At 44.3% G+C, this 13,641-nt stretch overlaps 1 long non-coding RNA gene across 1 annotated transcript; it reads left to right on the top strand.

Moving 5' to 3' along the window:
* Nucleotides 1–16: 16 nt before the first annotated feature.
* LOC146755470 (uncharacterized) lies at nucleotides 17–6,423 on the top strand. The gene is made up of 3 exons (XR_014938075.1): nucleotides 17–4,061; nucleotides 4,944–5,090; nucleotides 5,648–6,423. It is a non-coding gene; the product is annotated as an uncharacterized LOC146755470 (long non-coding RNA).
* The last annotated feature ends 7,218 nt before the right edge of the window (nucleotides 6,424–13,641 follow it).

Below are 13,641 nucleotides of genomic sequence, written 5' to 3' on the forward strand. Positions count from 1 at the left end.
CGGGATGTAACGTGATAGGCCCTCCCCTGCTGAGTCATGCATATGTAAAAAAGATAAGGATGAAACTGGATACCTATATAAGGGACCCTCACATTCCAATAAACGCCATTTTACAGCTCACCATATTGGTGTAACAAGCAGCTGTGACTTGGTCGGGGCCGTCGATACACATTCACAAAGGGACTTGACTTTCCAGGTTACCAGACCGAGGTAACAAATGGTGCGCCGTGTGAGGCAAAGTCCTGGAGGTGAGTGTGCGACGGCTAAAACCGCGCTGACGGACGCGGTATCCACGGTTCGAGCCCGTGGAAGCACTCTCGGTGGGGTGCAAAGGGGAATGCAGCGCTGCGCCTATCCTACGGCCGATAGTTCGTAGAAGACCAGGAAGACTTCAGGTCTCTGGGTAAATGTATTCCGTCATTAGAGTAGTATTGCAACTTTGTAAAACCTACTATGGTAGGAAAGCTACGCCTTCTAAGAAGGACATTGCAGTCGTCATTAGTTGTCTTGAAAAGGAGAGGGAGCTTTCCTCTCCTCGGGTGATTTTGGATCACAATAAGTGGGACTCTTTAACTTTTTCGCTCTTTGAGCGCGCAATGAATGAGCAAAAAGCTTCTGAGCTCAAAACGTGGGCATTGGTGCTACGGGCATTGGAAGCGGCTCGGAAAGAGGGGAAGACTGAAACTCAGGTTGGGACGGCGGAATGTGGGTCGGGAGGCTTTTTCTCTTGCAGATGTGAGGATTTGAAAGACAAAGACAAGGTGGCGCGAGCCATCCCGACCGCACCCATCACTCCGGCTGAATACAAGCAGATGGCCCCGTCCAGCAGCATTCCACACATTCCACATCCTTATCTCTTGACCAGCAGAAGCCTTCCTCGGAGGCCCCATCACGGTATCCAAAGCAACCTGCGTTCCTTCGCCCATCCTTGGGGGTGGGGAAGGGGAGTGAGCAGGGGCGGGAGGATGGGTCCCTTCCTCGAGATGGGATGTGTTGTGGGTGTGGTTCCGCCCCGGGGGGCGGGGTGGATAAGACTAACCAAGATGGAAGCCAATCCGCATCAGCGGGGGCGGAGGCAGAGGCGTTCCTAATCATCATAACCCTTCCCCAAGAGGGTGGGCTACTGGTCCAGCTCTACCTGGGGGGAGGGAGAGGGGAGAACAAGAGCGACCAAGTCTCGGATTGGTCAAAGATAAGGGAGGCATTCCTTTTTATCGTTAATTGGGGGCCCGGTCAGGGGGCCCCGGGCTCGAGTGGAGCCTCTGAAGCAGAAACAAGTCCAGCTGTCGAGCGAGCCACGGCAGCCCGAGCTGGAGTCAGTTAAACTCCTGCTGACAACTTGGAGGAGAGGAAGAATACTTAGGATAAACTGTATTGATTATTAACTGTATTGATTATTGTCACTCTCTTTGTGATTGTTAAATGTTTATGGTATATGAAAGTATAAATGCAAATGGTGTATGGAACTGTTAATGTAATAGGAATGTGTAAACATGAATGCGATATGGAAGTGGAATTATTAATGTTACATGGAAGTGTAATTGAGGGTACGAGTTGTGGAATTATGAAAAACAAAAAACAGCAAAAGGTTACAGAAGAACAGTGAGTTAAAATATTGAATGTGATCTGCTCTAACCAGAGAAGTTTAAGTGCCAGCAAGAGAACGCAAACCCCCGCGCTGCCCCCCCCTCACTGCTTACCCCCCCCCCTCCCTCGGCTCCGCCGCTTGTGAAAGTAAACAAATCGTTACTTCTGAATGGGGACAAAAGCAAGACATTAGAAGTATCTCTTGCTAGTCGGAGCAAGAATGTCTTCATTTTCTCCCAATAATATACACATTTAGGGGACTAGGGTAGGGACTTGGACAAATTTGTTGATGGAGCTTGAAATTGTATGGAGGGGGAATTGTGGTGGTGGAGTTGGATGGAACGGTGGCAGCCGTACTAGAGCAGGTCCTGAAGATCCCAGGATGAGTTTTGCCCGTAGTGGGCTGAATGCAATGTGCACACAGCAGTGCAAAGATATTTGTTTTCTGACAGTTACAAGTGCATCTCACTCTATACTGCATCAAGAATTACTATACTACCCATAGATGATTTTTGTAACTATAGTAGGAGTAGGTCAACAAGAAAAAGCTTACCAATTAAAAGAAAAAAGAAGAAAGCTAAGGGTGAAGCAAGTAACGATAGAAATAAGTGACTATAGCTGTTAATAACTTTTCTGAGTAGTTTGTATTGTAGAGAGATCTAATATAGTGGTTTGTTATCTTTTAAGAACAGGTGTTTCATCTGGGCTCTGTATCATGCACTGGCCATGCATATATGGAGCACATTTGAAAAAACCTTGCAATCTCTAGCAAGAATTAAAACAGGAGAAAATCTGTGATGGGTGAGAAAGGCAAAGTGCATTTTGAAGCAGGGGACGCCCTGCAGGCACTGCCTATCGCATCCATCACTATTGTATTCCTTCTCTCTCCTTTTGGTGGTTTGCCACCTCATAGTTATCGATAAGTAATAATACATTAGCTTAGAAATTTCCATTTATAGAATTGTCTAAAATGAATGCTGGAATGAGTGTGTATATGTCAACTCAAAAATTATGACGTTACATGTAATCTTCTGTTTAGTGTATTATCAGTGAAGGTTTTGATTGAGTGATGGTTATGTTAACATTTAAGTCCCCTGCCGCTCAGCGACACTGGGCCACTGCCATCGTGGTCCTTGGTGTGCTGCGACACATCAAGACAGACAATGGCTCGTGCTTCATCTCGAGATCTACTCAAGGAGCATTGGGGAATATCTCATTCAACAGGCATCCCTGGGAATTCCCAGGGACAAGCATTGTGGAAAGGGCCAACCGTCTCCTGAAGGACAAGATACGTGTCCTTGGGGAGGGGGAGGGTCACAGAGGTAGGATCCTGATAGCCCAGCAGGCAGAAGTATTGGCACAGCACATTATGCAATCAATCATTTTGAACGAAGAGGTTATGCCACAGTAAAGGAAAGAGAATCGGAAAAATTTTATGGGTCCCGTCAAGAAGAATAAAACCTGATGCAGTGATCACCCAAAAGGGCGGTCTGGGAAAAACAGAAAACTAATCGAAATCTGAGTACTTTTCTTTCAGGCATGCTGTTTTACAGAAAAAAGCTGCAATAGATTTCCTGCTGCTGGCTCAAGAGGCACAGGTGCAAGGACTTTGAATGAGAAAATGGAGTTCCAGCAGATATATGAGAAGCTTTGAGCAGAAGGATGAACTGTATAATATAACCAAAGATGCCTTGGACATATTGATTAGAACACCACTAACATTGTTAGACACTGCACCACATACCTCTGCATGTTTACGTCACTTTTTAAATAACTCACCACAAAAAATTATATAAGTACTAACACTTTTATATATTAGGATTAGGATCGGCGCTTGCATTGTAACGGGGCATGGTTTTGTTAAGCATGGGGAGAGGGAGATGTTGTATTAGGCGAAATCGGACCCTCGGGATGTAACGTGATAGGCCCTCCCCTGCTGGGTCATGCATATGTAAAAAAGATAAGGATGAAACTGGATACCTATATAAGGGACCCTCACATTCCAATAAACGCCATTTTACAGCTCACCATATTGGTGTAACAAGCAGCTGTGACTTGGTCGGGGCCGTCGATACACATTCACAAAGGGACTTGACTTTCCAGGTTACCAGACCGAGGTAACAGACCTGCACCACAAGTGCATGTATTACTATTTACCAAATAGTGAGATAGTGTTTCTTCATCTTCAGATGTTTCTGACTGAATCTGTAAGAGGCTTCTGGGTCTGATTTTAAATGTACCAGAACCTAAACATGTCACCTCGTCTTCTTTCAACCTGTAGTTCATTTACTGGTAAATTGAGGTGCTGTTGCCTTCAGAATGGATTCCTGTTTGTGCTGTTCACCCTTACTTGGGCTTACTGTTATTGTTCAACTCCCCTTTAGGTCACCCCCTGATGCCTGACTTCTTCTTGGATGCTGAAACTGACATGACAGCCACATAATCAGAAGGCCGTGGAAGGGCAACCTCTGCATGTACATGTCGATTATTTGTGATGATAATGAATGCCTCCTCTATTTCAAGTTACTTTTGGACTACATTCAAGCTATGTGGCAAAATCTATTGTATTTGGGCTGTTTGATTTATGGAAGTGACTTTAGTGTCTGCAACTTTCACAGTTCATAATCAGCACCTTGTTTTGAACAACCTTTTTGCTTTTTACCACCAGAGTTAAGTGGCATGAAGATTATGAGTAAATATTGCTGTAAAAAAATCACAAGCAATCAGCATATTTTGCAGGAGTGTTACATCTTTCTTGCAGTGTGAGAACTTGAGAAGCTTCTATTCCTACATGAAGTTCTCACAGTCGTACATGATGTGAATGTCTACAAGATGAAATAGAGAAGTTGTTTTTTTACAAAAGCATCAGGTTCACTTTTTCAGAATAGTGATGTTTCTATTGGAGGGCAAATAGGAATACTGGATATGTTTTATAGGAGTGCCAAAACAAATATAGGAAAGAAAGAGGCTAAGTTTGAAAAGAGCCCAGTTCCCTTGAAAATACTATTTGTGAGTGCACACTTAGACTTTTCTGCCAGGAACTGATACTGCCAACTGCCCAGATCTCCAACACAGTAGCAATTCACTGAGTAGAATAATTATTTCCTGATACACTGACCTTCTGCATGGCTTTTAGGGGCTGCTAAGCATTACATGCCTTATAAATTGCAAATGCTCTTTCTTAATGTTAAATGAGCACATTCACTGCAGTGTAGAAAGTTGCTGATTAAAGTAGTGAATTGATTCACACCTTAGAAGCTTTTGCAGAAGAACTGCTGAAAACATATATATTCTTAGAAAGATAAGTGAGATAGAGCGTTCCAGCATTTTACAGAGAATCCATCTGTTTCTTTTAGGTGCTTCACAGGCATCAGGTGGAGCCAAGCTTAATAAAGAATCAGCTTCAGCGGGGCCTGTTGCAGAAACATTCAGAGTTATTCAGGGAGAACTCAATAAAGAAACAGTGAAATCCACGCAGGGCGTCTTTCAGTTTGAATTGTCAGGTAAGACCATCACTTGTAAAATTCTCAAATGCTCACTTTTCTAGCAAGAGTCAGTCTGTATTTTCACATGTAAATACTTGTCTTTTATAACTGGTCTAGGAACAGGGACATCTTTGGGTGTGCTCTGTAAGATGCTGCCTTTCAGAGCCAACTTCAGCACATGTGGGATTTACCCTGCTGCTGTTGTCACAGGGAGATGCTTTCTGCATCAGCAGCATGTGCTGCTCTTTTGGGGACTGTGGTGTGTTTTCCTGGTGTTTCATTTCTGCTGTGTCACCCTGCTGGCCGTGCTGCACAGGGTCAGCATGGTAGTTCTGTTCCAAACCCCTGCTGCCTCCAGCTCCACCAGCAGCCACTGCCTTGTCCCCTGACACTGTGGCACTGTGGGGCATCTGCTGGGGCTGACCTTGTCTGCACAGAGAGCGCGGGGCAGCTTCTGGCACAGCACCTCCAGCACGTCTAGCACGAAGATGGGAGAGAAAAGCAGGCGGGGGTAGCAAAGGGCAGGGCACATCAGTCCTTGTGGTGCTGCCACAGGTTCTCCCTGTTCCACTCAGGTGATGAAGGAGGCACTTGGTACCTTGACCTGAAAACCAGCAGTGGGAGTGCTGGGTTTGGGAAGCCTCCTGCAGCAGCTGATGTTGTGATGAGCATGTCGAGTGGTGACTTTGTGAAGATGTTCACTGGTGAGTAACAAACGGGTTTGGCAGAACTGAGGCAGCTACTGGTGGCAGGAAACATCTTGCTGATGGATGAGCTGACAGGCTCACCTCTCTTTGTGGTCTTGGAATTGGATGAGCTGTAGCTGGAAGTGCATGGCCTTTAAATTCCCTTCCAACGTAAGTCACTCTGTGAGTCCATGATTTTATAATAAAAATATCTACTGCTTTGTTCAGTAGCTATTGAACTTCTCAGAGCGTAGCTTCAGAAAGCATCCAGTCAATCTGTTGAACCTCTTTTCTGATGCTTTTACAGTAGAACTTGGTAGCAAAGTAACTACTATATGATATCGCAATCTCCAGTTCCTTTCCTTTTCCTGATGATTCTGTGTCTTCTTTTTAGGTAAACTAAAGCCAACCATGGCCTTCATGTCAGGAAAATTAAGGATTAAAGGTAGCATTGAAGCTAGAGAAGATGCTGACGCAGTTTAATGCTAAACTGTGAGGGAGAAGCTGTACCAGCAGAACATCCAGCCTTTCTTTTATAATAGCAGTGCTACATTTTAAAACGATAATCTACTTTTTTCTCTTTTTTTGTGTGTATAACAACTGTGGATAAAATGCTGATCTGTTAGAGAAGATCTAATTTAGTTTTATTAAGACTGAAAGGTGTTTGTGATTAAACAATTCCTTCTTGAGAATACTTCTATTATGTAACTGGTGTTTTCCTTTCTTACACTCCTTTGGAGCAATGCAACACACCTGAAGTGGATTTTCTTTTACATATTTGCTTGCATGCGTGCATGTCCCATAAGAAGTCTGGGAGGAGCAAATATCACCTTGCAGATCTTCACACAAACACACCCCCAGCCCAGACTGCCACAGACAAGGTAATCCCTCCCACAGCACCTGCGTGCAGCACCAGAAGGTTTAAACTACAACATGTTTACAGGCACATCACCTTCCCTCTTTAGCATGGAAAGAATGGAAACTCATGAGAAAAAGCACAAATGCTCTCTAAGTGGACAAGAGCACAGATCCTCCTCCTGGTTCAAGAGCACGTGCAAAGCCAGAGGTAGCAACCTCACAGTGTTGCCAACAGAACTGCTCAAAATGTAGGGCATTTTACTCCTAAGTATGTAGAGAATATTTCAAGACTTAGAATTTATTTTCTAACTCGTGCAATGGTCAAATAGTTTATAGTCTTCAAAGCCTGTGCTCAAACAAAATTATTTGTGCTGTAAAGGTTCCATCCCTGTTGAATTCTGGTAATAATACAGAGAATGTTGAATTCACTTATGCACTCTGCAGTCCCAGCGCCATGAAAAACATGAACGAACTTTCCTTTTGAGGTGACAGCTTGCCTGTGGCTGTGTGGTTGTTCCCACACTTGGCTACATTATGCAATACTGTATGTGTAATGCTGGTTGCAGCAGTGCAATCAGGAAGTATGCCTTAGGATTGCCAGGGCTGTTACATCTGGAAGGAGATGTAAGCAGATGTGGCTTGTTCTCATCTAGATAACATGAAGAGTATTGAGGGGATAGTGCAAGAAAAAGAATCTTTCAAAAGCAGTCAAACAAGTGCTTTGCTGCATGACCTGAAAGGGTGATGGTACCAGATTGTCTTGGTGTGAGCACATGGTAAGATTTTTGTGTTAATAACTAAAGACCGTTAGATACGCTGCTGTTCTCTGAGCTGAATAAACATCAGCTGGCGGTACCTCATGTATGAGCAGAGGATGGGTGAGAAGGTGGTGTGTTTGGAAACTGGGGGTGGCTGGGATCTAGAAGATGCAGAGTGAGCTGACAAAAGGTAAAGGTTGAAAACAAAATGGGAAAAGAGTTTTGCCAGTTCCTCAGCCGGTGACCCTCCTGAGAACTGAGAGTGGGGAAAAATTAATCAGATGAAATTCCAGCTCCCTCCCTTGAAGACTGACAAAGATTTTAGAGGCACATGTTCATGTTGGACTACACCTCTTTTCCCCTATGAATACAAAACCTTGCTGCCTCAAAAAACAGGGCACCTTACCCTTCTTTGATCCAGTCTTGCTCAGATCTGGAGGAGCTGGAGAGAGCTGCAGCATAAGTATTCACATATAGTAGTACTGTTAAGCACAACCTGTAGGTGACAGCAGGGCAGCAGCACCTCCAGTGCTGTGGGCTGCTCATGGGTGTGTTGCTCAATTCTATGCAGCTGGGAGCTGCTTGCAAAATGCTGAATGTGCTGTGACCAGCACAGTGCAGAGCTTTTACTCTATCTCACTTTCTGCCTTCCCTCGGAATAATGCACCTACTCTATCACAATTGCATTTGTGTAAAAATGAATATTTGAAACCCTGTTCTTTTGGTTACTCAGCTGATCTCCATTCCCTTGTTAGCAGTCCTGTGTTTTTTTATGGCTTGCACCATCATTAGTCATCTGCCTGTGCTATAAGATTCTCCTTTATCTCTCGTTTGCCTACGCCATATTCAAGCATTTCCAGGAAAAGCTCAGGGTATTGAAATATCCTTGAGTGGTCTAAGTATTCTTTCAGAATATAGGGGGAAGGAATGTGCTTTAAGCACCTGCATCTAAGTAGCTTCTGCTACACTCATAAATTAGATCTAATCCAACACCTGTGAATAACAGCTCCCCTCTGCTTTATAGTTTAGCTGTTCTTTTGGAAACCTTAATTGTGAGTATTGTGTGAGAAACAATTGATGCAATTACATTTGCTGGAAAGAATAACGACTGTCACTTCCTTTGGAACAAGAGGAAGTACACCATTTTGTGCTTTTTCTGTCTAATACAACAGCACATGTGAGATAAGTAGTGACTAGATCTAAGGGAAGACATGTAATATGTTCTCTCCACAAATAATTCAGCTTCAGCAGATCCACTGCAGTTACATTTTCTAAGGTACCTCAAACGAGATCAAGGCTTGGCTTTTCAAAAGATGCGTTTGCATGTGGGAGGGAACCTCTGAATGTTGTGCAATGAGCTGCAGCCTCTCTTCAGCCCCTAAATTAATGAAGATCCGTGTAAGTATGTTCAGCACACAATCAAAGTGCTGCCAAAACAGTCCCATTTAATGCAATTATCAGCTACTTTGCACTGTCCGTGCTTTCCCTTTGTTGGCACCTACAACACAATGCTGTCACAAGGGGAGCACGCAGGCACACAGCCCTTGGCAGCCCTTCTACATGATGCTGGGCAGAGGTGAAAATACAAAGAGGCTCAGTGAGGCAGGCACAGAGTGCCAGTGTCAGGTGCTCAGGTGGGGCTATGGGCATTCTGGGGACCTTCCCTGCCCAGAAAGTGTCTTTTTTGGCTCAGTGAGAGTGTTTTGAAGGCCCTCCAGGAAAGCATGATTTGGGAGTGGAAGATTGGTATGTCATGCTGGTCACACATCCATCCTAGTGCAGAACAGAGAGCATTCATTCACACTCCTACTACTGCTCCTTTAAGCTCTCCTACAGTCTGCAGTTCTGATTTACCAGCAGTCAGCAAAGAAATCATAGCTTCTTCCTACTCATTTGTCTCTAGCAGTCAAATAAAACCATTTGTGTCAAACCTTTCTCTCTGTAGCACCTGCTTTGGCCTGGAGGCGTCTCCCTCAGACTCACAGATAAGCATGCTGGCCCTGAAGGATTCCAAACCATGGCTCTCACCACAGCTCCCCTCTCCCCAAGTTGAAACATACCTTTTTACAGTTATAAACTGCATGTAAAGATCATCATACTCGAATAGAATGCACATGTTTTGACTTAGCCAAATGGAACTGTGTGGTAATAGTTACTTGCAAAGAGTTTGCTCTGCTCTCCGAGCCATTTTGAAAGCTGTGTGCCTTGAAAGCCAACTGCTCTGATTTTAATGCCTCTTTTATCCATATTTCTGTGTCTAATTCAGTCATACTGCAAAAGTGAAGGTAGTTATATGGATTTACAGCACCTTTGGGTCTCAGCAGCAGCCTAGAGACACGAAGCACATGTACTTGGAGACTCATACTGCCCAAGTGCTCTTTTCTTCACCAAAGGTCCTCTTCCTCAGTTAGAAGGTGCCATGGTGGGGCTGCAGGATCCTTCTTCGAGGAGATTTTATCACCAGAGTGAGGAGATGATTATACAGAATTTGTCCACATGGGTGTGTGTGCATGATGACACTAAGCTGAGTGGTGCAGTTGAAGGAATGCCATTCAGAGGGACCTTGACAGGCTTGAAAGGTGGGCCTGAGTGAACCTAATGAGGTTCAACACGGCAAAGTGCAAGGTTTTGCACTTAGGTTGGAAGAACCCCAGGCACCTGTACAGGCTGGGAGGAGTGGTCCTTGAGAGCAGCTCAGCAGAGAAGGACCTGGGGGTCCTGATGGATGAGAAACTTAACATGAGCCAGCAGTGCGCTCTGGCAGCTCAGAAAGCAAATGGGATCCTGGGCTCCATCAGGAGAGGGGTGGTCAGCAGGGATAGGGAGGTGATTGTCCCTCTCTACTCTGCTCTTGTGAGGCCCCATCTGGAGTATTGTGTCCAGGTGTGGAGCCCTCAGTACAAAAAAGACATGGAGATTTTGGAAAGGGTCCAGAGGAGGGCCACAAAGATGATCAGGGGGCTGGAGCACCTCCCCTATGAGGACAGGCTGAGGGAGTTGGGTTTGTTCAGCCTGGAGAAGAGAAGGTTGCGGGGTGACCTCATTGCAGCCTTTCAGTACCTGAAGGGAACTTACTCCCAGGAGGGGAGTAAACTCTTGGAAAGGGCTGATAATAGCAGGACTAGGGGAAATGGTTTTAAGTTGAAGGAGGGAAGATTTAGGTTGGATGTTAGCGGGAAGTTCTTTACTAGGAGAGTGGTTAGGTCCTGGAACAGGCTGCCCAGGGAGGTAGTGGATGCCCCGTCCTTGGAGGTGTTCAAGACCAGGTTGGACAGGGCCATGGGCAACCTGATCTATGGGGTCTCTATGGGGATCTTTGGGGTCTCTATAGGGATCTATGGGGTCTCTATGGGGATCTGTGGGGTCTATGGGGATCTATGGGGTCTCTATTGGGATCTATGGGGTCTATGGGGTCTCTATAGGGATCTATGGGGTCTATGGGGCCTCTATAGGGATCTCTCGGGTCTCTATGGGGATCTGTGGGGTCTATGGAGATCTATGGGGTCTCTACAGGGATCTATGGGGTCTATGGGGTCTCTATAGGGATCTATGGGGTCTATGGGGTCTCTATAGGGATCTATGGGGTCTCTATGGAGATCTATGGGGTCTTTGGGGTCTCTATGGAGATCTATGGGGTCTTTGGGGTCTCTATGGGGATCTATGGGGTCTCTATGGGGATCTATGGGGTCTATGGGGATCTATGGGGATCTATGGGGTCTCTATGGGGATCTATGGGGTCTATGGGGATCTATGGGGATCTATGGGGTCTCTATGGGGATCTATGGGGTGTCTATGGGGATCTATGGGGTCTATGGGGATCTATGAGGTCTCCTGGGCAACCTGATCTAGTAAATGTGTATGTTTGGTGGCCCTGCCAGGCAGGGGGGTTGGAACTACATGATCCTTGAGGTCCCTTCCAACCCGGGTCATTCTGTGATTCTGTGATTCTGTGATTCTGAACACCCACTGCTGTTACTGCTGCCACGGCTCAGCTCTACTTGTGACGTATTTATTGACCACTCAGAAGCTACGACAGCAAATCAGCAACAAGTACATTCGACTTTCCTGCCACAGGAACTGGTAAAAGGACTTCAAAAAGATGGAGAGCATTCGCTCACCGGGGTTGTACCTCTGCAGCACGCACTGAGGACGGCCAAGCTCAATAAAAGGACTCTGCATCTCATGTTTGTTTTGTTTTGTTTGTAATTGTTCATATATATATATTTATTTTAAGGTGCGTATTAAAAGTTTATATTCCGCAAACTACCCGGGTTTTTCCTTGCATCCTGTGTCCACAGTGTCTGCTGACGGCACATCAGGCACTTCAAGCAGAAGTGCTTATTTCACAGTGGACTTTAGACATTTATCGTTCAACCTGGCAAGTGTGTAAAGTTGATCACGCTTCTGTCTCATTTCAGTCTCAATAGCTGAACTCTGAGCCGGACTTCAAATAAAAGCCTGTTAGAAGAGAGAGCAAACAAACTGATAATAATAGTGCTAGCAGATTCAATATACTAAATATATCTGGTGATAACTGGAAGAAGTATTTACTTTTAAATTATTTCTAATCAAAATTGCCTACGTCCCAAGCTGACCTCCCCGTCTGAATAATCCCATTATTTCAACATACCTCACATACTGGACGGTATCTTCCCTTGTTATGCAGAGTGCTGGGGTCAAAAAAGAAACCTCTGCTTAAAAATACAGCAACAGGGAGCACGCAGCCCTTTCAACAGACAGGACCACTTTGAAGTTTAATACAGAAAATCTATTTGATATTTATTAAACTTAGTTTCTCCAGTTACAGTTTTGCATTGTACAAAGCATTTTAATGACACGGTAGTTAAAAAGATCTTTACAAATTGAAATGTGATACCCTTTTCTCCAAATATTTTAATTGCCATAAATTTGTTTAAAAATACACATTAAACGCATGTTTCAGACACTAAACTTTCTATAATCTCAATACCACAAAATACATAGAATATACTATACAGATGTGGAAAAAATCTAGTTAGTATATAATACTTTGCTCACCATTAACAGCTTTATGACGTGAAATGCACATACTGACTTAGAAATCCTAATTTGAGCCCCAAAGTACCCTTTGAAATTTCAAATGTATTGCAACAAATAAAATCACAGTTGGTGTGTTTCTTTAGGTTTTGGTTGAAGACGGACGCCGAAATATTCCCATAGAAACAAAACGTAACACATGGACTCGTCATGTACGAAGTGTGAAACAGAGACATCCCATTAGTTACTAGCAGTACCTTTCTGTATGATTCACAAGGGCTTCATTTATGAGAGACAGGTGAAAAGTTACCTTCCCTCACCCACAAACCCTCCCCCAAAAAAACCCTTCTTCATCAAATAATAATTTCAATTAAGATAAAGGATTTTTAATAAATATATAAGCACTTTATCCTCCATATACAAAATTTCTTAAAACAATTTAAAAGGGGGACCAGATACAAATGTCAGGAACTGTGCTTGCAAAAGTCACGCCTGGTCCTTAGAGTTGAGTTTTCAGATGTGTAACATCAATGCAGCCGAAAAGAAGCGCTGCAGAAGTACTGTGCACCCAACAGCACCGATTCCCCGGGCTGCATATAAAAACCAAGTCGGGAAACACTGCATTCCAAGTTGCCCGTATCAGCTCCAATAGCAAACGCAGAGAGGTATGACAGGAGTAGGTACGTTTCCATTAAGTTTCCAGATGAAATTAAAACTTTTACATAAAGATGGCCTATATAAACCCTAACGCTGTAACACAGCGTTTCAAATTGTTCAGTATAGTGTATTCGATTGAAACTCAGCTGAGATCGGCAGAGAGCAAAGAACTAATGCTGTCGATAGCTGATCTAGCAACGACCAGAGCTCGTACTGAGAGAAAAATGTACTTATTACATCGCTAAGCCCTCCCTCCCTGCCTCCCCCCACCCCCAATACCGCTGCTTTCAAATGGCATCATGGCATCAGAAACCAATTCCTTGAAAAGTAATGGAGTTTGACATACATCACGATTCCCTGATTGATTGATTGCTTTTAGGTAACTTTCACACTGTGGAGATTTGCCTCCTGGAACAGCTCTGTATTTGTCTGAGTTGGCCACCAAAAGCTTTGGCTAGTCTTCACACTTCAAGATATCCAGCATTAACATACAGGTTTCCATAACACTGTTTCATTAGATGGAATAATTTAAACCCTGACCAAAATTTTTGTCAGAAATCTAGAAATTTGGAAGTTGCTTACTCCCCAATGGGT

This window comes from Coturnix japonica, chromosome 32 (assembly GCF_054131305.1).
Source record: "Coturnix japonica strain WE chromosome 32, WE-NBRP24, whole genome shotgun sequence".
Taxonomy (NCBI): Eukaryota; Metazoa; Chordata; class Aves; order Galliformes; family Phasianidae; genus Coturnix; species Coturnix japonica.